Raw genomic sequence first — 27053 nt, forward strand, 5'->3', positions numbered from 1 at the left:
ATGTGTGTTATTTAGCGGAATACGCTAAATGATCAGAACATATATTTTTTAAAATTTAAACTGACAATTTCGTGATAGACTCAACATGTTACATCCGGTATATTTGAATTTCCATTCTTTCCGTGAAACCGAAGGTATCGATGGAAGATCAAACTACTATTTAGTGCTAATTGAAAACACATGGTTGTATAGATTAGTTACTTGAGGTACATCCACCTGATTATTAAAGAGTGCTCAATTGTATAATATTTGTTTTATATATATATATATATATATATATATATATATATATATATATATATATATATATATATATATATATATATATATATATATATTAGTATACTGGCAAAGCCACTAAGGGAAATAACCAACAACAAAAAAACACCCTTAGCAAAATTCATCTCAAAGCAGCAACACTAAAGCTGACTTTCCAGGACACTATATATACAAATGTAGGTAAATTTGAGCATATTTTATTGGTTTGAAAAAATTTTAGGTTAAAACATGCTTATCAAAGTATTCTAATATACATCTATATATAAACCACTTGTAAACGTTTTTTTTTTTTATTTTTGAATTTTTTATTTCCATACTTGTGGACCAGGCGCGAACTCAGACCCCACAATTTTAATGAACCACCGTTCTGCCAGATCAAACATATCCATTCCTGTGTCTCGATACATCTTCTATCATTATATGTAATCAGTTTTTTTAAATAGTCAACCATATAGGAGACTATTCGTGACCACACACACAGAGCTTTATATATATATATATATATATATATATATATATATATATATATATATATATATATATATATATACGCGCGAGCGCACACACACACAAACACACACACACACACACATATATATATATATATATATATATATATATATATATATATATATATATGTGTGTGTGTGTGTGTGCGTGTGTGTTTGTGTGTATAAAAGTGATCTTGTCTATGTGCAGAAAGGTCTCTTTAAACTATTTTGTCAATTTTTGGTCGAGGGACTTTAAACTTACTATATACTGGAACAAATTCGATTTTTAGTTTAAAAATAGCTGCTAAGGGGCCAATATTTAAAAATGGTAGGCGTAAATGGAGTAAACTCGTATCTTCTAGCATACATAAAGCAACATGTATATATATATATATATATATATATATATATATATATATATATATATATATATATATATATATATATGTGTGTGTGTGTGTGTGTGTGTGTGTGTGTGTTATTTTATTTGTGTTTTTTTTTTGCGATACGTTTTGAATTAATTATTTATACGAAAGTTCATTTTTACCTAAATACGAGTTGGGAATAATTTTAACTTTGACCAATTTTGGTACCCCCAAATGGGGAGCGGCACATATATTATTTTTAAAATATAATTATCCACTGACACGTGTTTCGTTGTCTATGACTCTTCAGAGGGCTGAATCTCTCTCTCTCTCTCTCTCTCTCTCTCTCTCTCTCTCTTTATATATATATACATGTTTGCGCGTGTGCCTCTGTGTGTGTGTGTGTGTGTGTGTGTGTGTGTGCGTACATTTCTACTGTCAGTTTTGCTGGTCGTCCTAACGACATAAATAGTACAATAATTTCTCTGCTTGTTTTAGTGTCATAGCGAATATTAATCACTACGAGACGCACAAAAGAAATATTTAGAATATCCGTACTTATGTGAGAAAAAAAGAAAAGAAAGAAAAGCTCGAGTAATTCTCTTATGGTTAAGAAATTGCAAATTAATAAAAACGAAATATAAACTTTACCTTGATATATATATATAACTTTACCTTATATATATATATATATATATATATATATATATATATATATATATATATATATATATATTTGTGTATGTATATTTAGTCATTTGGATTCATACATCTACGTAGTACGCACATATGTGTGCTGATGGGTGGGAGGGGTGTGCGTTGGTAAAGTATATCCCGGTTGTTAGTGCTGTTACCTATAAATGGATTTCCGCTATTTTTTTTTTTTTTTTTTTTTTTTTTTTTTTGAATGGCCGAGCAACGATATTAAAGTGCGTTATAGATGGAATACTTAACTGACAGGCACATCTGAGAAGGAAAAAAAAAAAAGGTGTAAAATAGAGAAAACACACGCACAGAACACACACACACACACACACACACACACACACACACACACACACCTACACCTACCCACATATTAAATTACAATTATAAATTATAATTATTCCTTATACAGGGTGGGGTAGAGCAACTTGCTCATTTAAATTTAACTGATATTCCAAACAAGCAAGGTGCTCTGCCCCACCCTGTACTTACAACACTAGTGTTTCATGCTTACGCAACTGTCAGTGTAGGAAGTGACATTTAATACTGGTCGGGAGATTCGAACCCAAATACTAAACTACCTTTGACTATATTTGCTAAACCTTCAGGCCACTAAACAATTGTCACGAGAAGGGAAGATTTTAACAATTTCTAAACGCCAAATTAAGGCGTAGACAGTAGAAAGTCTAGAGTGCTCAAACGAGTGAAAGTCGTGAACGTTACATAAACGCTAGTTAACTTCCATATCTATCTATCTATCTATCTATCTATATATATATATATATATATATATATATATATATATATATATATATATATATATATATATATATATATATATATAAAGAATTATTATTTCATGTATCTATATAATATAGATAAGTTTATAAGGGTATATAATATTTTCTGTATCGGTTTACAGTATTTACTTACACGGGGCTCAATACCTTAGTAGACTTTGCGCGCGCACAAACACAGACGCAGACACACACACACACACACACACACACACACACACACATACACACACACACACTGCGTATCAAATTATTTTTGAGTTTACATTTTTTTTTTTAATATTAAAGGAACGAGTGATAAAAATCCATGAAACTTTGAGAAAGTGCTTACAATACTATTCAGCTACTCCAGTCAGAAAATAAAAGTATTTAAAGCAATATTAGCGAAACTATGTCAGAACACAGGAATATATGTTGATTTCAGTGTGTCAAGGTTGAGAAAAAACTCAATATACCCATAACTTCTTTATTGAAATAATTTTCAAACATTAAATGAACTAGGAAAAATCCTTAGAGCACAAAAACTACATAGCAATTTCTACGTTGGCATAATTAGTAGGGGATATGCGATCCTTTTTTATGAATGACTTGTAAAAGACGTTGGTCCACAGAATTAGTCAAATGTGTGATTTCGTCAACAGTTATTCCTCGCGATACCTCTTGGAGAGCATCCCACAACTCCTCTTTGCTTTTAAATTGGCGTCTACTTGCATAGAGGCGTCGCTTCATGATACTCCAAAGGTTCTTAATTGGGTTCAAATCTGGTGAATTCGCAGGCCACTCCATCTGCCGTAACCCAAAGAACACAAGTTGTTGCAAATACTCTTCGCTTTTGTTTGCTGGATGTGAGAGAGCATTATCCTGCATAAAAAATAATGGTTCTTGTGAATGTCAACCTTTGCTTCTTTAGCCATTGTTTAAAGTGCTCCTTCAGAAAAGCTATGTAAGCAGTTGACGTCATTTTTATGCCTTCTGGGACTCTTCATGGGCCAACTAAAGTACCTCCGATAATCCCAGACCAAATTATTATCCCATCACCACCTTATTGGCGCCTTAAACGCTGATGACGATGTCGTCCATCTAGGGCCCATCTCTTGCTCCAGCCATCTGGGCCATCAAGAGTGAAAGGCACTTCATCCGTGAACAAAACTTTGGAAAAAATCCGTTTTCATGTGGTCATCTGACCATTTCAATCGGTTTCGGATGTTGATTTAATGAATGCTTTGCCACAGGCTTAACAGACTATGCTACTTCTTTCAGAAAGCGACATCGAGTACTTTTTGACACATTCTTCAATCCGGCTTGGTCAAAGACTTTTCGACTTGTCTGCCCAGGGTTCTTAACAACTTCACGTTTTATTTGGAGTAGTGAACGGCGTGAAACAACCCTAGTATTACCTTTATCAGCTCTCTTACGTACCTTTGTAGGGTCCTTGACAAAGTTCTTCACAGTTTGATGGTACCTTCCTATCATTTTCGATATTTCGAGGGTGGTTTTAACGTTAGCTAGCTGTTCTGTAATAGTACTCTTTTCAGAAATACTCAAACCACCTCAACGACCCATTTTATTGACGAAAAAAAACTGGCTTGTTAATAATTTGACACACCTCAACTACCATAGATTCATCAATTACGATGGCAAATTGTTTAAATTGCGCGGAACCGTACGAAAATTTCACAGTACGCGCAGCTCAGCATTGCCAACGTTTCCGAAGCTTTTGATACGAAACTACCGGTAAGTTTCTGAAACTGGTCAAAAAATGTTATTTCATTAATAATTTTACACGCATTTTATTTTATATATATATATATATATATATATATATATATATATATATATATATATATATATGTATATATATATATGTATATATATATATATATATATATATATATATACGAGGTATGCCAGCTTAAAGGTATTCAATTCAAACATATTAAATTTGTTTATATATATATATATATATATGTATGTATGTATATATATGTATATATATATGTTTGTATGTATATATATATATATATGTATATATATATATATATATATATATATATATATATATATATATATATATACTAGCAGGAAGACCCCGACGTTGTCTGAGATGAAGCTTTACAGGCCTCCCACTCAATGACTTAGACCACAATGCATTGTTGTCTATATTATATTGCACTGTTGAGAATGTACTGTTGGTTTTATATGATTATCTGTAAACTGTGGCTTCACATATTGCAAATTTTAAATGCAAAAGTCAAGTCTCATGGTTCAGTTGAGCTCTAAAAAGAAACGTTTATTTCGAACGCCCCCCTGTCTTATAAAAGAACCTATATATATATATATATATATATATATATATATATATATATATATATACATACATATATACATATATATATATATATATATATAATTATTAACACAATTATTTTTTAAATATTTACGGACACTAGCGTTTCATTCTTTTCGGGAATCGTCAGTGCAGGAAGTCACGATCAACGCCAGCCAGGAGATTCGAACCCGACCAAGAAGATATCCTTCACTCTATTAGCAAACAACTAACTGCTCGGCCAACGTTAATCTAAGCGAGAATATAACTGAAATTGACATTTATAAAAATTGTAAATGTCATTTTAGAAGGCCAGTCTGATCATATTGGTTCAACATCGAGATCTGCTCATGTGAGCTAAAATGACCGACTTATTTCATTTCAACGTAAAGTGCTCAAGAATAAGAATACAATTCTTAAAGGAGCAGCGAGAGAGAGAGAGAGAGAGAGAGAGAGAGAGAGACAGAGAGACTGACAAACAAACAGACAGAGAAATATAGAGATAGATATATAAAGATATATATATATATATATATATATATATATATATAGTGAATAATGAACAAAAAAACTATATTTCAAAATTCATGATGTTGACCATCTTATAATTTATTCCTTTAATTAAGTTGACATTCACAATTCTTGAATAAGAAATGCCCCTGACGCACTGCCCATAGCAGTAGAGCAACGAAACCTGGCACAGTTATTAGTCTTTCTCTACATAAGATACAACTCAGAGTTATGCATTTCTCCTACCGTTTGATGCAGCTCTGGAGACTGTTTGGTAGAGCACCCCAGGTTGGTCCTCCAACCACGACGTGACTTCAGAAATCAAGGATGCATAATCTGTGAAACGCTTTCCTTTCAAATACAACTTCATGGCTGGGAAGAGGTGAAAGTAAGAGGGTGCAAGAGTATGGAGGATGGGAAATATTTCATAACCACACGCCTGTACTTCTGATCTGGCGACATGCGAGATGTGGACCAGAGCGTTGTCCTGCAGGAGGAGGTCACCTTTGCTGATCTTGCCTCGCCTCTTGATTTTGATAGCTTCCCTGAAGCATAATAGGCTCCTGTAATTGTGATACCCTTTGCCAGGAAATCTGTCATCACTACTGCGTCCTGGTCCCAGAAGACTGTAAGCATGACCTTGCCAGCGGAGGGCTGAACTCTTGCCTTCTTTGGAGGTGGTGAGTCCAAGTGCTTCCACTGCATTGACTGGGCTTTGGTCTCTGGATCATAGTGATGGACCCAGGTTTCATCCTGTGTAATCAGTCTTTTGAAAAACTTGGACTCATCTTCTTGGCACATCTCCAAATTCATCCTCGAGCACTCGACGCGTTCTCGCTTCTAGAATGGTGTGGGCAACCTGGGAATCCACCTGGCAGACACCTTATGCATATGCAAATGGTCATGAATGATAGTTTCCACAGACCCTGTACTAATCTTGACATCTTGGGCTATTTGGCGAATAGTAATGCGCCGATCTTCCAAAATGGTAGCCTCAACTTGACGAACAGATGCCTCATCAATGGCAGAAGGGGGGGCGAACAGGTCTGGGAGCTGTTTCCACAGACTTCTGGCCATGTTTGAATTCATGATGCAAGGTCATATGATGGGGCATTATCACTATAAGTTTCTTTCATCACATCAAAAGTTACCTGTGGTGTGCGTCCTTTCAAATACAAAACCCGGATCACTGCTAGACATTCAACAGGCTCCATTTCACACCTGACTCAGTTCAAACACCTGTAAACAGAAACCTCAATTTGTTCAGAGCTGTAATTTGCCACATAACCCGTAGAGATATAAATCATTGCACATGCAAAATTTCAGCTAGATTAAACAACTGGAAGTGGGTCAGGGGCGTTACTTATTGCATGCCCCTTCTAGCAGCTTTTATTTGTTTATACATATTATTGACTATGTTTTCGCAGGTGGTAGGATCTATTTTCTGACACTCTCCATGAAGTTTGGACTCTAATTTTTTTTTTTTTTTTTTTTTTGATGAACATTTGTGCATTCTCACTCAAATTTTCACTCCGCAAATTTTCAATGGGATTTGGGTCTTGGGATTGAGGGGACCACCTCATAACAGTAATTCCTTTTTTCTCAAATCAACCCATTCACACTTTTAACGTATGGCATAAGGCATTGTCTTGTTGGAAGATTACATCACTTGAAATGTTATTATTAAATATATAACTTTACGAGATTTGGTAAACCTGGTTCATCATGTTGGAATAAAATATGGGGTTCATTCTGTCCTTACATGCATACGACCGTTCAGTGGCTGAAGAAGCCATGCAGTGCCAAACTATTACGTCTCTTCCTCCAAATTTGACAGTTGGAACTACACAATCGAGATGAAATGCCTGTCTCTCCCTAAGGTGTCCACCATCTGTGTTGAAGAAATTTATATGGGTACTATTTTCGCATATTTGTTCTAAATTACGGCGAGAAAAGTACGAAGCGTCGTATTTACTGAACAGAGTGAAAATGTGTCAAGATACGTACAAACTCTGTATTTTTTAAAAACATCTGATGAGGTGTAACTACGAATCTTTTTTAAAATAATATAAAATTTTAAATTGTCTGGTTTATGTCGAAACAATTGTAATCTCCGAAAAAATACAAATATGAAGTTATTCTTTCCTATTGTTTTTCGTTTTTGCCAGTATATATCTATAATATAAAGCTGAATGTGTGTGTGTGTGTGTGTGTGTGTGTGTGTGTGTGTCTGGTCACGAATAGGCTCCTATATGGTTGACTATTTTAAAAAAATGATTACATATAATGATAGAAGATGTATCGCGACACAGGAATGGGTATGTTTGATCTAGCAGAATGGCGGTTAATTAAAATTGTGGGGTCTGCGTTCGCGCCTTGTCCACACAGTATGGAAGTAAAACATTTAAAAGTTTAAAAAAAAAACGTTTACAAGTTTTTTTGATTAGATGTACATGAGAATACTTTTATAAGTATGTTTTAACTTAAATAGGGATGGTATAATAAAATTGTGGGGTCTGCGTTCGCGCCTGGCCTCCATGAAATTGAAATAGGCACAAACTTTAATAAAGACTTTTCATATATATCTGCGTAAGTATACTTTGATTATCATATTTCAGTTTGAAGAAATATGGTATAATAAAATTATGGGGTGTTCGTTCGCCCCTGACCTCCATAGAATTAAAATATGTCACAAAGTTTAACAAGTTTTTTTAATATAGATCCACAGAATATTGTGATAAGTGTTTCAGTGTGAACAGGTATGGTATAATAAATTATGGGGTTTATCTATTTTATTTTTACTTTTATCATATTTTGCTTTGGTTTTGATACCCCCAAATTCGAAGCTATCTCTTTACAACACTTCCTTTTCATAACCTATCATACTTTCATAAATCAGAGTCCATTTTCTGTAGACTGTTTTTTAACCCAGTCAACGACGGGTACTTTTGCTAGTATATATATATATATATATATATATATATATATATATATATATATATATATATATACGTGTGTGTGTGTGTGTGTGCTCAATTACTAAAATGTTAATCATGTTGAATAATATTTGAGTCAACTCACATGGCTTAAATGCTTATTGGTATATGTACATTACCATTGCTTAATTGATTTTAAATATATTAAACCTTTGGAATAGCCTTTTCTTATATATATATATATATATATATATATATATATATATATATATATATATATATATATATATATATTTATATATATATATATTATGAAAGACGAGTCCGTTTATCTGTTTGTCTGCCTGTGCATATTTACAGCTATAAGCCAGTATGACTTATCTTTATTTGTTATCTTTTCCTGTTCTTAATAGACCTTTAGGTAAATAGAGCAATCTTCGTAGGACCCTTTTGACCCTAAGAGTTTTGTTTTAAAGATATTACAGCTGGAGGTGAAGGTATGTTCTACAAGACATGGGGTAGGGAATACTATGAAATCTGAACACATATTAAGAACGTCTACTTCATCAGAAAGCTGATAAGTGTGCCATTTGCAGAAATCGCTCCCTTTTTTAATAGATAGGGCGGCGTATTCGTTATATTTAGAAAGAGAAAAAAAATCTCAAAGGTATTTTCACAAACAAATGCATTCATTGAAGTCTCATTTCACTAACCCTAACCCTAACCCTAAAGTAAATTTCAGATTACAGCAAGTGAAGCATGCATGGTACCCCGTGATTGCACAGTGAACGAGGCATAAAAAATGACTAAGTTCAGCACCCCCCTACCTTCATTTAACCCCAAAAATCTCCATGAGACGTCAAATCCTGCTGAAAATGAACAGACGGTGCAGTTTTAGGCCTTAACATATGTAAATTTGAGTTCTACACCATGCAAAAAGAGAAATGACCAAGTCCATCATTTGCACCCCCCTTTATCATTTAGCCCCCAAAGTCCCCAAGGCCTTAACATATGTAAATTTGGGTTCAGCCTCGTGCAAAACTGCTAAATAGACATACACAGAAAATTTTGGACAAATATGGTAAAATAATCCCCAAATGGAGTGTTTTTATTAGCCCTTAAAGAGCCCCTGGGGCACATTCAAGAGCTATCGCGAAGTATAGACAAACAAAATTAAATAGAAATCAGTTAATTAAAACTTTTAAGAAAGTTATATAAAAATCCAATGCATCAATTTTTTTTAATAAGCAGAAAAGTGTCAATTTTAGTCATTTTTAACCGAAAGGCACCCCTTTTCCCGGAAAATCCGTTCTGTTACTTTTTTTTACTCAGATCATTTTTAATGTTTGAGCAAAATTTAAAAAAAAAATCCAAGGCGTAGTTATTGAGAAAAAGTGCGGACAGACGAAGGGACGAACGGACAAGGGTTAATTTAAAGGTCCACGCCGTATTTCGATTTAAAAAAATTATTCTCATATTAAATTATTATTTCTTTAGATTGGACACCGTTTTTATGCACTTATACTTTATTATATTTATTTTTGAATGAAAAACGCAGAATTTTTACTTTAGACAACATCTTTCATCTTGTTTTGAGTACCGTCCTCATTTTTTTTTATATTCCAGCAGGCATAATCATGTTGACACGCTGGTTTCCGCTGGATCACCGAAATTAAGCAACATTGAACCTGGTCCGTATTAAATAGGTGACCATTTGCTACTTCCAGGTAGTATGTGCTCTCCGCTCATCTCGCCATTGTTTCTAGTTACCCTGGACTTCTCCTTGCCACTGGACTTAAACAGAACCGATTCAGGAGAGATGTGGTTGATAATTGCGCAACGCTTGCCTCACAACTACACGCGTGTCATATAACAGAGGAGCTTAATTGCTATTCTTTGGATACAAAACTTCAACCTGGTCTCTTTCTGGAATATTCTTAGGTGCTGGGCATGGCTGAGGAAGCTACCTCTTGAATTCAGCCGTTGAGCCATCGTAGCTGAATAAATGAATAACGAAGTGTTTATATAATTCGCATTTATTATTTATCATTGTTTCGAAGACGCTTACACTCGCCAGCTGGAGCGTGGAGGTGAATATTTGAACCAAAGAGATTTGAGAATCAACATTGGGTGTCATACACGCATCGATTATCCAGCTGATATATGTTCTGATCCAGAAAGATAAAATCAATAAAAAGTTACGAACGAAACAAAAGCAGTCGCATTTCACTGACATCGTAAGCTATTTCCCACTTTTTTTTTTGTTTTTTTTTCAAAATTGACACTTTCTAGAATTTTGCCGCGAATCTTAATGATATATATATATATATATATATATATATATATATATATATATACACACACAGGTTGACCCCCAAAAAGTTGACCCCAACTCTAATTAGGCCCCGAATGAAATGAAACTTTGGTCATAACTAGTTTATTATATTCAAAACATCACATCAAAACACTAGGGTCTTTGGCCTTTTTTTCTCCGTTCTACGCATATGTTCTAGATGGCCTCCATTTAGAATTTGTTTTTTTGGGTCACCTTATATATATATATATATATATATATATATATATTAATTATTAAATACCTACAGACACTAGTGTTTCATCCTTTCGGGAATCTTCAGTGCAGGGTGTCACGATTAATACCAGTCGAACGATTTGAACCCCGCAACACGAGACATCTCTGGCTCGATTAGCGGAGACCTAATCCATTCGGCTACCATTAACCGCGTGAAATAACGTTGAATTTAAACATCTTAATTTGAAATGTTCATTTACGTTAGTCAGACAGTGATCTAGTTTTTATACGATGATCTATGCATAAGAGCTAAATTAACCGACTTTAATTCAATTGAAAGTGCTCAACGATAAGAAACGAATTTCTTAAATATATTATATATATATTTAAATTCGTTTCTTATCGTTGAGCACTTTCAGTTGAATTAAATTTGTTACGTATATATATATATATACACATATATATATATATTAAATTTGTTAAGTATATATACATATGCATATATATATATATATACTTAACAAATTTAATTCAACTGAAAGTGCTCAACGATAAGAAACGAATTTATATATATATAATATTTTTAAGAAATTCGTTTCTTATCGTTGAGCACTTAAATTTGTTAAGTATATATATATATATATATATATATGTATATATATATACTTAACAAATTTAATTCAACTTAAATTAAATTTAATTAAATTTGTTAAGTATATATATATATATATATATATATATATATATATATATATACTTAACAAATTTAATTCAACTGAAAGTGCCCAACGATAAGAAACGAATTTTTATATATATATATATATATATATATATATATATATATATATATATATATATATATATATATATATATATATATATATACTTAACAAATTTAATTCAACTGAAAGTGCCCAACGATAAGAAACGAATTTATATATATATATATATATATATATATATATATATATATATATATATATATTTAAGAAATTCGTTTCTTATCGTTGAGCACTTTTAGTTGAATTAAAGTCGGTCAATTTAGCTCTTATGCATAGATCATCGTATAAAATTTAGATCACTGTCTGACTAACGTAAATCAAACAAAGAAAAGGATTTTATAATGTAGCCCCAATCATAGGTAATATAATAAAAAATGAACAAAACATTAATTTAGATCCTGGTTGAAAAAAAAATGCATATATGTATATAACCCGACCCCCCTTCACACACACTAGATATAAATTCTCTTTTCATCATGAATTTTTTTCTCTCCAGAACAGAAAGAGAACTGAACTTCTCCTCTTTCGCATGTGATATATGACCGTCTTCCTTTACATCCTCGCCTAGAAATCCTGATGATGTCCCCTGAAATAGGGACGAAACGTTGATTTTATTTTTGTTTTTACTCTTTTAGGTTTTTCCTTTTTATTCACATAACGTCTAAAGCATCGTTTATATCTTGCTTTATTTTATTCATATATATATATATATACATATATATATGTATATATATATACATATATATATACATATATATATACATATATATATACATACATATATATATATATACATACATATATATATATATATATATATATATATATATATATATATATGTATATAAAATCATAATTTACTGCTTTACAAAGAATTCAAACTTCAATGAAAAAAAAAAAACAATGAAAATAGAATGTTTTAGGACATCTAGGAACCTAACCAGTGAAGGAGTAGAGTTTTACTGTTTGTCAAATTAGTTGGAGTACATACCTCGGGGATGCACAAGTACTACAATATCGTCAGAGCACATTTCATTAAATTACTCGTAAAACAGACACAGGGATGCCACATAGCGATGATGTTGGGGATTGTTTCATTGTATGGACCTATTTGATTGGAGATATTCGTGTGTCAGTGTTCGTTTGATATGGACACTGATAATTTTGTTTGCTTGTTTGCGTTGGAGTCGTTTAGATGATAAAGAAAATTAGGAATAAGCCAATAAATGGCGGAAAGGGATGGGGGTTTGTATTACTGTACACATAGATTCGAAAAAGTTGTCAAAAAACAAATATATAACAAATAAATGTTATCAAAGGCAAGATAAGTTACTTTTCTACCAAACTGGATATATTTTCGTGTTTTTATTCAATGTAACATGTTTATTCAGCTCGAAAAGCATACAGTGTTTACCGATGTATTGGAAAATTCAAAATGGCGCCCGAGTCTCTCTTTAACACGGCAAGTTCAGGAAAAGATGTTATAAATAATAAACTAGACAAAATACTGTTAGAAATTCGCTCAATATATATTACCGTGACATAAGTTGACATATATTCGGTGTTTTTTAAATAGTATTTTGTCTAGTTTATTATTTATAACACCTTTTCCCAAACTTACCATGTTAAAGAGAGTGTCGGGCGCCATTTTGAATTTTCCAATACATCGGTAAGCACTGCATGTTTTTCAAGCTGAATAAACATGTTACATTGAATAAAAACACAAAAAATGTATCCAGTTTGGTAGAAAAATAACTTATCTTGCCTTTGATAATATCTTTTTGTTATATATTTGTTGTTTTGACAACATTTCGAATATATGTGTACAGTAATACAAACCCGAGGATGGAATATATACCGAAGTGGTAATATTAGTAGCAAAATCTTAAAAGGAGACTAAGCATATTACATAAATAAAAACGACTTAAAAAATAAATCAACGCGTATACGGCTATCTGTCTGCTAAGGCACCATAGCTACAGGTGTTTTAATTTGATGCTATAAACGTTTTCCTCTCTACTTCTCTTAATTTAATATGTTGATATTGTATGCTCTAATTACCATTTCTAGTTCTCAGTAGTGATTCAGTAGTACCAATTTTATTCAACATTTTTTTTTTTTTGGTCACATGAACGCATATACGGCCATGTGTTTGTTTAGTCACTATGCCTTCAAGTGTTGTAATTTATTTTATGTTTAAATTATCGTTTCTCGCTCTCGGTAGTAAGTCGCTGATATGAATTTTATTGGATTTTTTTTTTTTTGTTACATCAAGGCATATGTTGTAAGGTCTCTGCTTAATTACCGCGGCAACAAGTGTTTTAATTTGATGCTATGATCGTCTTTTTTCTTCTCATTTAGTATTTTGTTATTGTATGCTTTAATTACCATTTCTAGCTCCTATTAATAAATCGTACCCTCCGAGAACGGCATCGGCTCTTCGTACTCAATGAATGAAATCTAACAGTTTGAGGTCAGACACAATTATTAAAAGATATCCGATCCGTGTTGTTCTTGAAATTGGATCTGCCGAAAAGATTCAAATCACGAACGGTTCGTCCGAATCGCGTTCATCTGAGTATAATTGACATAGACAGCACTGCTTTCTTTACAAATGATTGTTTTTTTCGTTTTGTTTTGTTTCCATGAAAAAAAAAATGGTGCCAGAAACCTTTATCCAAATTCTCTTAGAAACGTTCGCTACCAGGAATCAAAATACTACCTTATCGAAATTCGTAGACCTTAAAATCTTTTACATCGAGACAAATCGACTCTAATCAGATTCCAGCTTTCTATTTAGGAGTAAGAATAATTCGAATGGCCTTCGTTCTCTCTAAAGAATAACTGCTTATAGAGACTAATCGCCGCCCGTAGACAGAACAAATATAGGAATCGATTGGTAGTTGTAAAAAGGGATATTATTATTAAATGATTGAAATGTATGATTTAAATAAACAGCAGATAAAAGTGATTTACGCTTTAAACAGGCAAATGGCGCAACGGATAAAATAGTAAGTCATAATTCGTTCTAAGTGACAGTCTTCCAGAGGGTCAATTTCCACTGTGGAACGATACTATAAATAAAGTAAGAAATTATTAAGTCTTCTACACGATCCTGGCTGACGGAACGATAACAATCTACCTCCGTCAATTAAATAAAGAACAGATTCTCGAATTCAGCATAAAGATTTACAAATACGATAAGACGCATTTGCAGAACATCCAAGGTCACATCGAAATAGAAAAAAACAGCAGTCCCAATAATCTTAATGATACAACGTTTGTACATTTAATTTGAATATACGGCATAATCACATTGACACACCGGTTCCTGCTGGATCACCGAAGTTAAGTAACGTTGAACCTGGTCAATACTAAAAGGGTGACCATTTGGGACTTTCAGGTGCTGTATGTGCTCTCTGCTTATCTCAGCATTGTTTCCAGTCGTCCTGGTCTTCTCCTTGCCACTGGACTCACACAGTGCCTATTAAGGAGAGGTGTGGTTGAAGATTGCGCAACCCTTGCCTCAAAATTACACGCGCTACTGCCCCTAAGGGGTATCCTTTTCTCTCAAGACTGAACGGAAGCATGGGGGATGAGTTTGAAGGCAATTATGTTGTAATATACAGTAAATCACTCCTTGATATTGTGATCCACGTATGGAAAAGCCTAGGGAAATATACAAAAGTACTCTGTTCATGAATGTTCTGTTTAAGACTAGATACACTGAGAAAGATAAGGAAACCAGAGATTAAAGCTCGGCCGAGCACCTTCTATCGAAATAAGGATTAAATAAAAAATTGACTAGAACGTCATTTATTTTCTTAGAAAGAAGTTGTACACAACAGAATAGATCGTCCATCATAAGATTTCTAAATCCGTCAAGACGAGAAAGGATGCTCTATGCTGACTTCCCAGCTTTCTTTGCCTTGTATGTTCTGACAAGATATATAATTAGTGACACTAGAAAGAGTATGCGTCTCCCGACTCGGCCGCATATTTATAGAGTATACTAGCACGCCGCCCGGTCGTAAAATACGCTTAAATATGTTATTTTAATTTATGGAGATTTCGTATTTATTATTATAGATCCAATGCTTTAATAATTATTACATTGTACACAATATATGGTTGTTATTTCCAAAGTTTTAAAAAGATATGGTTTATCAGATAAAATCGACATCAAAACATTTAGTTACCAGATAAGTATAGTATTTAAAACACTTATGTATTTGTTGCAACATTGAAGCCGACGATTTTTTACTGTAAAATCGTGCAGGCGCCTTATATATATATATATATATATATATATATATATATATATATAATTTCCGCAATGCCGCAATGTCTATGCTGTACCTAGCGATGCTGAGGTCAACTATAGGATACAGCGTGCCACTAAGCTTTTTGATGGCTTAGAGAAGCGAGTATGGTCTGACAGGGGTATAACTATTCATACAAAGATCAGTGTCTATCAATCTTGTATTTTACCATCCCTGCTTTACGCTTCTGAGGCCTGGACAACTTATGGTAGACACATAAAAGTCATGGAGAGAGTGCACCAGAAATTCCTGAGACACATTCTGGGTATCAGGTGGAGCACTTTTATACCTGATATGGATGTTCTCATGCGAGATGACGTACCTTGTATCGAGAAGTTGATTATACGCAACCAGATTAGGTGGGCTGGACATCTGACAAAGATGGACGATGATAGATTGCCAAAGCGGCTGTTCTATGGTGAAATTACACAAGGAAAGCGACAAAAAACCGAGGAAACGTTTTAAGGGTAACATCAAAGATAATCTTAACGCTCTTGGTATTGACGTGTTCAGTTGGGAAAGTGCTTCCAATGAAAAAAAAAAGTGGCGCTCCTTGGTCTATCATGGCTGTGATAGATTTGAGAAGAAAAAATATGAGCATGCAAAAATGAAGCGTGATATCCGGAAGAAAAATCTGTCAGATATATCAGGTCTGTCGGTGGATTTCATGCAGAACTACATCTGTGATTTATGCGGTAAAATGACTTTATCCGGCGCTGGCCTGGCTAGCCACAAGTATTCACATGGAGATCACTCTTTCTTTGATGGGGAAAACTTTGCAGTGCACAGATGTTCTGTTTGCTCTCTGGTCTGTAAATCGAGTGAGGGCCTGAAGCGTCATATGAGCGCCCACAGTAGAGCAGCACCAGTTGGCATCCATCAATCTCAGCTTAAGTGTGCTTTTTGCAACAGACAGTGTAAGAGCAGGACTGGTCTGAAGAGCCACCTTCATTCGCACAGAAAATAGGAATTGATGCATCTTGATCACATCTCCACATGTATATGTGTGTGTGTGTGTGTTTAACTGTATATATGTGTATATAATAAAAAAAAAGATATTTCAAAAATACATGAAGATGATTGATTGGGTAATCAACAATAAAGCAAGGGAAAGATGGTCTTCTTCTGTCAAGAAGTGACCATTACCATATATATATATATATATATATATATATATATATATATATATATAAATATATATATATATATATATATATATAAGCACATATATATGTATATATTTATGTGTATATATATGTATATGCATACGTACACACACACATACACACACACACACACACACACATATATATATATATATATATATATATATATATATATATATATATATATATATATATATATGCGGCTAGACATACAACTGCCTCAAGCCAGGATGGAAACCCGCCCTCCTAAATGACAGTCAATGCTTCACACCATTGATGCTGTGTGGGTAATGAATTAACGATGTTTTGACACAGTCCAAATGCCGCCGCTCGATTTGCTTACATATGAGCGTCGCTCAATGCGCTAACTGCTGTTAGTATATCACTTCCAAATGTGTTCAACCCAAAATAGGGAACATATATATATATGCATGCATGCTTGGGAAATAGTCGCATAGCACGTGAATATATATTACTCTATTCACCCTCTTTTTTCTAAAAGAAAGTTATCTCCAGGAGTATTATATAATACCTAGGGCTATGACAACAGCATGTTATTTTCATTATTTTGACTCTCGAGTATATATCAGTTACTATCTTATGTTTTTCGATAGAGTGATGTGGTTCTCGATTGGTTACTTGTGTCTAACAGTGTCGAATATATACTAAAGAGTCAAAACAATAATATGTTTTCATAGACCTAATGATGACCAAAGAAGATATATACGTGGCATAGCCTAAGTGTGTTATATTCTATACGTCCTCGACAATCTGATAGAATCTTGGTTGCTTTTTAGTAGGGAGTGACCTTGCATCTGTTAGGTTGAAGGATTGATTCTGGATATTCGTTGGAGTTCACCCTCCAAGTCGTATTCTATTGTCTTTCGGATGGAGTAAGTTTAATGCTTTAGGGCAAGGGTTAATTATCTGTGCCAGGCGGATCGGGATACTAATAGCGTAAGGATGGTAGAGGATTGCTGATTACTAAAGAGAATGTCTTTACATGCATTTGTTATCATTAAACTTGAAAATGTCCATGTTGTAGTCAGCTGAGAAAAAGTGATATTGCTTTAGACGGGAATGGAATTCTTCGAACGAAATTCTATTCATTGAAGTTCTATTTAGCTCTGAGAATGTTTTTAAAAGATAAAACCAGAGACTGGAGCTCAGTCGAGCACCTATCATGAAACTTATGACTAGCAACTTCTATTCTGCTTTTAAGAGAAGATAAAATGTTTTGACTTCTTTGATACGTCTGGGTAGCGTAAAAATAATTTCGTTGGATCTAGAGTGTCTCAGAGGGTCTAACAAGGCTTGATATTGTCAGATAACATGAATTTGAATAAATGCATAGAATATGCTGTCAAAGAAGGTAAACTCCCTCTACCGGGCTGGAAAACTTTTCTCCGCAGGCATTATACTATATCACTATAAAGCTACCGCTCGCCTTGTGCATGTAGTATGGCCCTTACATCTGTGCTGATACATCATCTACTAGCCCCTACCTTTCGGACAAGTACAAAATGGAATACTAACATAATTAGACCCTACCTTTCGGACAAGTACAAAATGGAATACTAACATAACTAGCCCCTACCTTTTGGACAAGTACAAAATGGAATACTAACATAACTAGCCCCTACCTTTTGGACAAGTACAAAATGAAATACTAACATAACTAGCCCCTACCTTTTGGACAAGTACAAAATGGAATACTAACATAACTAGCCCCTACCTTTCGGACAAGTACAAAATGGAATACTAACATAATTAGCCCCTACCTTTTGGACAAGTACAAAATGGAATACTAACATAACTAGCCCCTACCTTTTGGACAAGTACAAAATGGAATACTAACATAACTAGCCCCTACATTTTGGACAAGTACAAAATGGAATACTAACATAGCTAGCCCCTACCTTTCGGACAAGTACAAAATGGAATACTAACATAACTAGCCCCTACCTTTTGGACAAGTACAAAATGGAATACTAACATAACAAGCCCCCACCTATTGGACAAGTACAAAATGGAATACTCACATAACTAGCCCCTACCTTTTGGACAAGTACAAAATGGAATACTAACATAACTAGCCCCTACCTTTTGGACAAGTACAAAATGGAATACTCACATAACTAGCCCCTACATTTTGGAAAAGTACAAAATGGAATACTAACATAACTAGCCCCTACATTTTGGACAAGTACAAAATGGAATACTAACATAACTAGCCCCTATATTTTGGACAAGTACAAAATGGAATACTAACATAACTAGCCCCTACCTTTTGGACAAGTACAAAATGGAATACTAACATAACTAGCCCCTACCTTTTGGACAAGTACAAAATGGAATACTAACATAATTAGCCGCTACCTTTCGGACAAGTACAAAATGGAATACTAACATAACTAGCCCCTACCTTTTGGACAAGTACAAAATGGAATACTAACATAACTAGCCCCTACATTTTGGAAAAGTACAAAATGGAATACTAACATAACTAGCCCCCACATTTTGGACAAGTACAAAATGGAATACTAACATAACTAGCCCCTACATTTTGGACAAGTATAAAATGGAATACTAACATAACTAGCCCCTACCTTTTGGACAAGTACAAAATGGAATACTAACATAACTAGCCCCTACATTTTGGACAAGTACAAAATGGAATACTAACATAACTAGCCCCTACATTTTGGAAAAGTACAAAATGGAATACTAACATAACTAGCCCCTACATTTTGGAAAAGTACAAAATGGAATACTAACATAACTACCCCCTACCTTTTGGAAAAGTGCAAAATGGAATACTAACATAATAAGTCTTGTATTGTCTGCTCAGCTCCAGCATTTGTTTCGCCCCATTGTTGTCTTGTTTGTTTTACAAGTATTTTTACGGTTACATATATTTCCCTTGACCACCAAAATCAGCAGAGATCAGACGATTCCTGTGATGATCTGCTCTCTTTGATTGCGGTGTAATGCAGGATCTGTGCATTTCTAAGAGGTCCACTTTCTCCGGCTTTGCCTTCTCTCGTTGAGAAGAATATGGTTTATTGCTAATCCCCAAGGCGGCCTTACAGGAAAATATCGGTGTCGCTGATCAGGCGCTTTTTGCAGGTCAGAAGAGTGCCCCTCCTTAGTGGTGATGATTTCTTAATCCCATTTTCCGACCCTGATGTTACAGCTCTTGAAGTGGAAGAGAAACGTTTTGCCATTGTACTCCCCACTCCACGACCAACTTTCAGATATTTTAAATGTAATGTGAACAAATATCTTTTTAGGACCAACCGAAGCAAGAAATAACAAATAAAAAAATAATTCGAGACATCAGTCTTTAAACTGTAATGCAATATATACATTTCTATCTGATGGACATTTTAAAGGCTTTTAATTTAAAAATGTCACGATCGAAAATTCATCAAGCATTTTATTTTTAATTGTTAATATTAGATTTAAATGGCTGAGTTATATGCACAATATTCTGAGTATTGAGTACCGAATAAAAACAAAAACAAATATAAGGTAAGACGATAAACTATAGCCCTAGAAAAGACACCATGATTCCATTTCCGTTTGATGAAAAGCGTTCTTTGGGTTTTTTTTTTTTTTTGCAGGCCATCTACTAGTATGCTAGTTGTGTAAAAATTCCAAGAGTGATAGAAGCTTTCTATCATGTCTGAAAGTTACACAATGTTCAACGAGTGAGATCGGAGATGCGCCGCTGTACAACTTGTGCTCTCTACAGATCCAATTTATGACAACAGGGCCATTGCCAACACCATCAAAATGTAAACCCGGATAACAGAGGCGTGCCAAGGGTGATGAAAACAAGTTGGTTATTGAGATTGGGGTGGTTTCAAGTGAGGGCCACAGTATGCCAGCTCACATCTTCGAAGTCGGCTTGAAAGTCAACCAAAGTGTACCTGGATGTTCTGAAGAGTGCGGTGATCCCCTGGTGAAACCAGGTGTCCGTTGACAGACACAGGGTGTGGCAGCAGGCTTGGCTTCGGAAGGAATGCTACGATTGTGTACCCTTCTCTCACTAGCTCCCCTTTTTCCCTGATCTGAACCAGCTGGACCACTCCGTTTAACACTATGACAAGAACATTACCAACATGACCTCCTACAACACCAAAGCCAGCCTAATCGGCGTCACCCGCCGAGTATTCACCGAGCTCCCGCCTGTGCTTGTGGAAAAAGCATGCGTCCAGTTCCAGACCCATATCAAGGCGGTGATTGAGGCTTAATGCGGCTACATTGAATTTATTTCAGCTCTACTATATAATCAAGTTATCTGAATTTATTTTTGTAAAAGTTTTTAAAATGAAGCTTGTAGGGTTCCTATTTACAATGCCTCCCCACGGGACAAAGTTAGACACCAGGGTCGTTTTTTTACGTGGAGAAAAGGAACACAAATAAAAATAGTCTCAATCGTGAAAGATTTCTCCTCCACTGACAGAGAACAAGAAATTGAAGTGCAGTATCTGAAGAACAGATGGTATTTATTTGCTCCCCCACTGAGCAAATTAGGCACAAGGCCGTTTTTAATGTGAGGTAAAAACCAGCTCCCCTAAAAGGGGGCACTCTGGTTACCAAAAATAATAATTGTCCCAGTATAGAGGGTTTCCCCTCCATTGACTGGTACAAATTATCTTAAGTGCAGCATCTGCCGGAACAGATACTACACTTTGATCTTGTCCCGAAGCTTGTAGGGTTTTATTTTTTTAAGGGGCAATTTTATTGTTTCATCCTGTATTATGGCCCAATTTTACACTTAAAGTGATGTAAACATTATGTTTGACACGTGCCCTGTCATATGAAAGAACGCGACGTTGAGTAACCTCTACTGGGGGTAAACTACGTAATCATATCACCGACTGTTGTACACACAATAAATAGCCAAACAAGGAAATCTCTTCCCGTAATAGATGCGCATACAAATGTGTAGGGTCAATGCATTAATTATGTATAGGGCGTGAGTCATAAAAATAAACAAAACAGCTGCGGGTAAAAAGCCAACCGACGCGTAGGTGTACAGTGTTGGGGCTAGGAGCTCGTAATCTGACCCATCGACAATCGATGATAGTCGCCCCTGTCCCATCCACTAAAAGACTTACCACTTATTAATGTCAAAAGACACTCGAGGACAATGATTAATGAGAATTGGCAGTTTAACGATGAAAGATCACATCTTCGCTTCATCACGTCATCAAAGTTAAGCAACGTTGAACCTGATCATTACCAAATGGTAATTCATTTCAGAATGCGCTATATGTGAGATCACCACGGAAGACGACTTTAAAAATTATTTCACATATTCCAGGCAATCTTATAGGAAGAGAAAATGGATTATGTATCGATTTCAAGTACATAGCTTCACAGTGCTCAGTAACCGAGCACAATTAAGTTGCATGTTATGAAAAAATACATGGTAATTACGCTACACGAACTTTCCTGTGTTTCATCCCCGTAAACGCTCATCCGATGTTTAAACCAAAACGTTTAGCTTACGATTTACTTTCTCCTTTGAGGTTAATGCCTTAGCTATAAAGACATGTTTGCTGAAAAACTAAAAATAAAAACATGAACAAATAGCTATTACGGTACGCATGCATATTCGTAATGCCGTCGTTCGACCTTTACCTGGAAAAATCCATTTTTTTTTTGTCATTTTCACACTTTTGAACCGATTTTCCCCGGCTAAAACCCAGATATAAAGTTTCGCATGCGTTCAAATACCTTATATATAAAGTTTTATGTCTGTAGACCAAGAACTGACAGAGGATTTTAGTAGGCAAAATGTTTTAAACAAATATATATACACATACATAAACATATATATATATATATATATATATATATATATATATATATATATATATATATATATATATAGAAAGAAGTTTGTGTTTGCTATAACCTTTCTACGCAAATATTACGCAAGTATAAATAATGTAGAATATCTGCATGAATATAATTACATGTAATAGTTAACTAAATATTATCATCACGTGAGAAAAACAAAAAAAAATAATAGGGAATTAATTAAAATGAATGTTTTTAAGAATATGCAAATTAGCTAGATCTTTTACAGATGAATGCAATTTAATGACACATATATAACAAAGGTATATTTTCTTTTAAAATAAACAGAATTTTTTTTTAGTATACATAACAATAAATAAGAAAAATTATAAAAGTATAAAGATATAATTTTACCTTGATATCCTGATCTAATTAAAGCTTCATTATAATAATCTTTATTCTTACTGAAGATATTCTCATTTTGACATAACTTGGATATTCTTTTTGATGTACCATTTATTGTTCACAATTTTATGTGCATATGTATATGTATATATCAAACAGTTTGACTCATGTCCAGGTCAACTACATCTAAAATTTCAAGTGTTAAGACCCAAAATTGGCAGAGGAGTTTGGTAGAGTCTGCAAAGGTTAACTCTTTTAACTTTGACCTCTTGGTAGTCAAGTTCTCACCCAAAAAACTGATCAAAAAGCTTGCTGCATGTCTGAATACCCTTTATATAAAATTTTAAATGTTTAGACTCCAAATTGGCTGAACAGCTTTCTAGAGACCGAAAAGGTCAAACTATTTGAACTTGCACCCCCTTGGAAGCCAAATCTTCGGCCAAAAATCGATTTAAATTCTTGCCCTATGTCTGAATACATTTTATGTAACATTTCAAATGTTTAGACCAAAAATTGTCTGAGTAATTTGGTAGCCACGACAGAGGTCAATTTTTTTAAAACTTAGACCCCAATTTTGATCCCTTAGCATTTATTGTTTTGGGCACAAATCAAATTAAAAAGTTTGATCCATGTCCAGGTAACCTACATCTAAAATTTAAGTGTTTGGACACAAAATTGGCAGAGGAGTTTGGTAGAGTTTTCAAAAGCCAAATCGTTGAACTATGATCCCTCGACAGCCAAATTTCTAGCCGAAAACCGTCTAAAACGATTTTCCCAAATCTCAGTACCTACGTATGTCAAATTGGTAGGGAAATTGTACACACTCATACACACACACACACACACACAGAAAATTTCACTTATATATATATATATATATATATATATATATATATATATATATATATATATATACGTTTTATTTTTTATTACCGTATCTTTCTGTTAAGTTACATTATTGTTTCGGCTACACGGCCGTTTTTTTTTGGCCGTCTGTAGCGTCCTCAGACTTTTACAGAAATGTCCGCTATTTTTGTAAAAGTCTGAGGACGCTACAGACGGCAAAAAAAAACGGCCGTGTAGCCGAAACAATAATGTAACTTAACAGAAAGATACGGTAATAAAAAATAAAACGCATATTTGCTCTACAACAGTATTGAGCACTTTCTTCAGTTTTTATTAAGTACCATCTCCACTAAATATATATATATATATATATATATATATATATATATATATATATATATATATATATATATAATAGGGTTAAAAACTCTAGTATTATTATACCATTGCTGATAACTCAATTTCTTAGTCTACCCCGCATAGTTACTCTACAGATAGCTTTTAAACTTTTCATTCTAAAGATTACTCTCTTTGTTTTGTAGCGGTGAGTGTATATATGTAGATATATATATATACGTGTGCCTTTTAGTACTCATATTGTATGAGAGTGTATATACGTGTCACAGTCATCAATATGACGTGTGTATATACCTATGCTCGTCTATGACGTATAGCGTTGTGAGCGTCCAATCTGGTGTTCGTTGTGTGTGTCCGTATATTTAAATACAGTTCACGGCAAAACAAGAATATACATAAAAATACGTTTACAACACAGAGGACGGATAGAACTTGTTTGGGCTTCTGGTCCATCTTAGGTCTTGTTTGAGAGGAATCAGCAATAGAAATTCTATCCAAGAAATAACATATATAGTACGTCCAAGGATGGAATACTGTTGCCATATATGGGCAGGAGCTGCTAAAAACAGCCTATCCTGCCTTGACAGAGTACAAAATAGACTTCGTGGCTTAGTGGGGGATGTCCTTTTCTCTACCCTGCAACCTCTCTCCCACAGAAGAGACGTTGCGAGCCTATCCTTGTTTTATCGTTATTTCCATGGCAGGTGCTCGTCTTAACTCCAATCTCTGGTCCCCCCTCGCCAATCTTTCACGAAAAACACCCGTCTAGCTGAATCCACTGTGAAAAATTTCCCCCACTCTATATCTGTGCCTAAATCAAAACGCGGATTCTATGAACAAAGCTTCTTTCTTAGAACTGCACGCCTGTGGAACTCTGTTCCGTTTGCCTGCTTCCCTCCGGACTACAACTTGGAAGTCTTCAAGTCCAATGTTAACAAATTCCTAATGAACCGCCCCCTTAATTAAACACTTCATCAAATCTCCACACTAACGTAATGTACTTGCAATAACCCTTATCCCTGAGTGGCTTCCGGGCCTTGATAAGTGGTGATCACTGTGTAAAAAAAACAAAAAAAGACATGGTCTCAGGTTTTATTTTCAGCAACTTTTTTTTGATCATGTTGACTATCAATATTTTTGACCTCCTCCACTTGGAGCCATGACGATATAAAAACAGTCTCTTTCCTTCTCTCGAACGCGACTGACTCAAGGAGTTAACACATATATATTATTCCTTAATTGGAATTCATTTTTGAGATGAGTATTATATATATTAATTTTTTAAATTTTTATTTCGGACTATTATTCTCATCTTTATTAGTTATTGTTTTCATCTTTATTGGTTGTTGTTTTTTTTTTTCACGATGTTTCGGCCAACTATTCCTCTGGCCTTCGTCAGATGGCGCAGTCGATAGAGACGTTGAATCTCTACGGTTCCAGGTGGACATGGTCTAAAGTTTCAATCCTACCCAAAGCCAGACAGACGTTTACTTGGCCAAAAACGTGGTGAGGCGACAACAACTATGGATGGCAGTGATTGCTGAGAATGCAGTTTGGAGATTCGAAGTTCGTATCCGTCACGGTTACGACCTGACGAAGGCCAGATGAATAGTTGGCCGAAACGTCGTGAAAAACAACAACCAATAAAGATGAAAACAACTAATAAAGATGAGAATAATAGTCCGAAATAAAAATAAAAAAAATAGTTTACACGTATTTCAAACTGACGATCTCTCCTTCTAAATGACGTCATTAGTATACGTCAGTAAAATAATCACCTGATATTTTTACATGTTATTATTTCTAAGTTGCCAATTATGTTATGATAGCGTCTTTAAATTACATTCCTAAATTAATGTAAATAAATAGTTATTCTAAATGGCCAGTCTCGAAAGACAAAGGATATCCCCCGTTGGGGCAGCTGTGCGTGTAATTGTCAGGCAAGGGTTGCGCGATCACAACCCCACCTCTCCTGAATCGGCACTGTTTAAGTCCAGTGCCAGGGAAAATCCAGGAAAACTGGAAACAATGCAGAGATAAGCAGAGAGCACATACAGAACCTGGAAGTCCCAAAATGGTCACCCATTTAGTATTGACAAGTACAACGTTGCTTAACTTTGATGATCGGCGGGAACCGGTGTGTCAAGTCGGGAACCGCTATTCTATTCTAAATACTTTGATTGTTATAAAACATATTTTAGCTCACAAAACTTTTTGGCTTGAATAATCGTCGCCTAGCATACCTTTGAGGACCCCTGCTAATGTCTAACAGCATGCTTTGCCACAAATGTGTCCTTTAAACTAAATAATCCTCAATATGGGATTGTAATGTTAAAATAGACTACCGGTTATTGTACATGACTGCAATGCTTTTAAGAAATACAAAAAACGCGGATTTATAAAAATACAACGGTATATA

General features: G+C 34.5%; 1 protein-coding gene across 1 annotated transcript in view; it reads right to left on the bottom strand.

Moving 5' to 3' along the window:
* Nucleotides 1-27053, bottom strand: part of LOC145247948 (uncharacterized) — a 173034-nt gene that overhangs the window by 116427 nt on the left and 29554 nt on the right. The gene's annotated exons all lie outside the window — the stretch shown is intronic.

The sequence above is a fragment of the Euprymna scolopes genome, chromosome 26 (genome assembly GCF_053919585.1).
Source record: "Euprymna scolopes isolate OS-2025 chromosome 26, ASM5391958v1, whole genome shotgun sequence".
NCBI lineage: Eukaryota > Metazoa > Mollusca > Cephalopoda > Sepiida > Sepiolidae > Euprymna > Euprymna scolopes.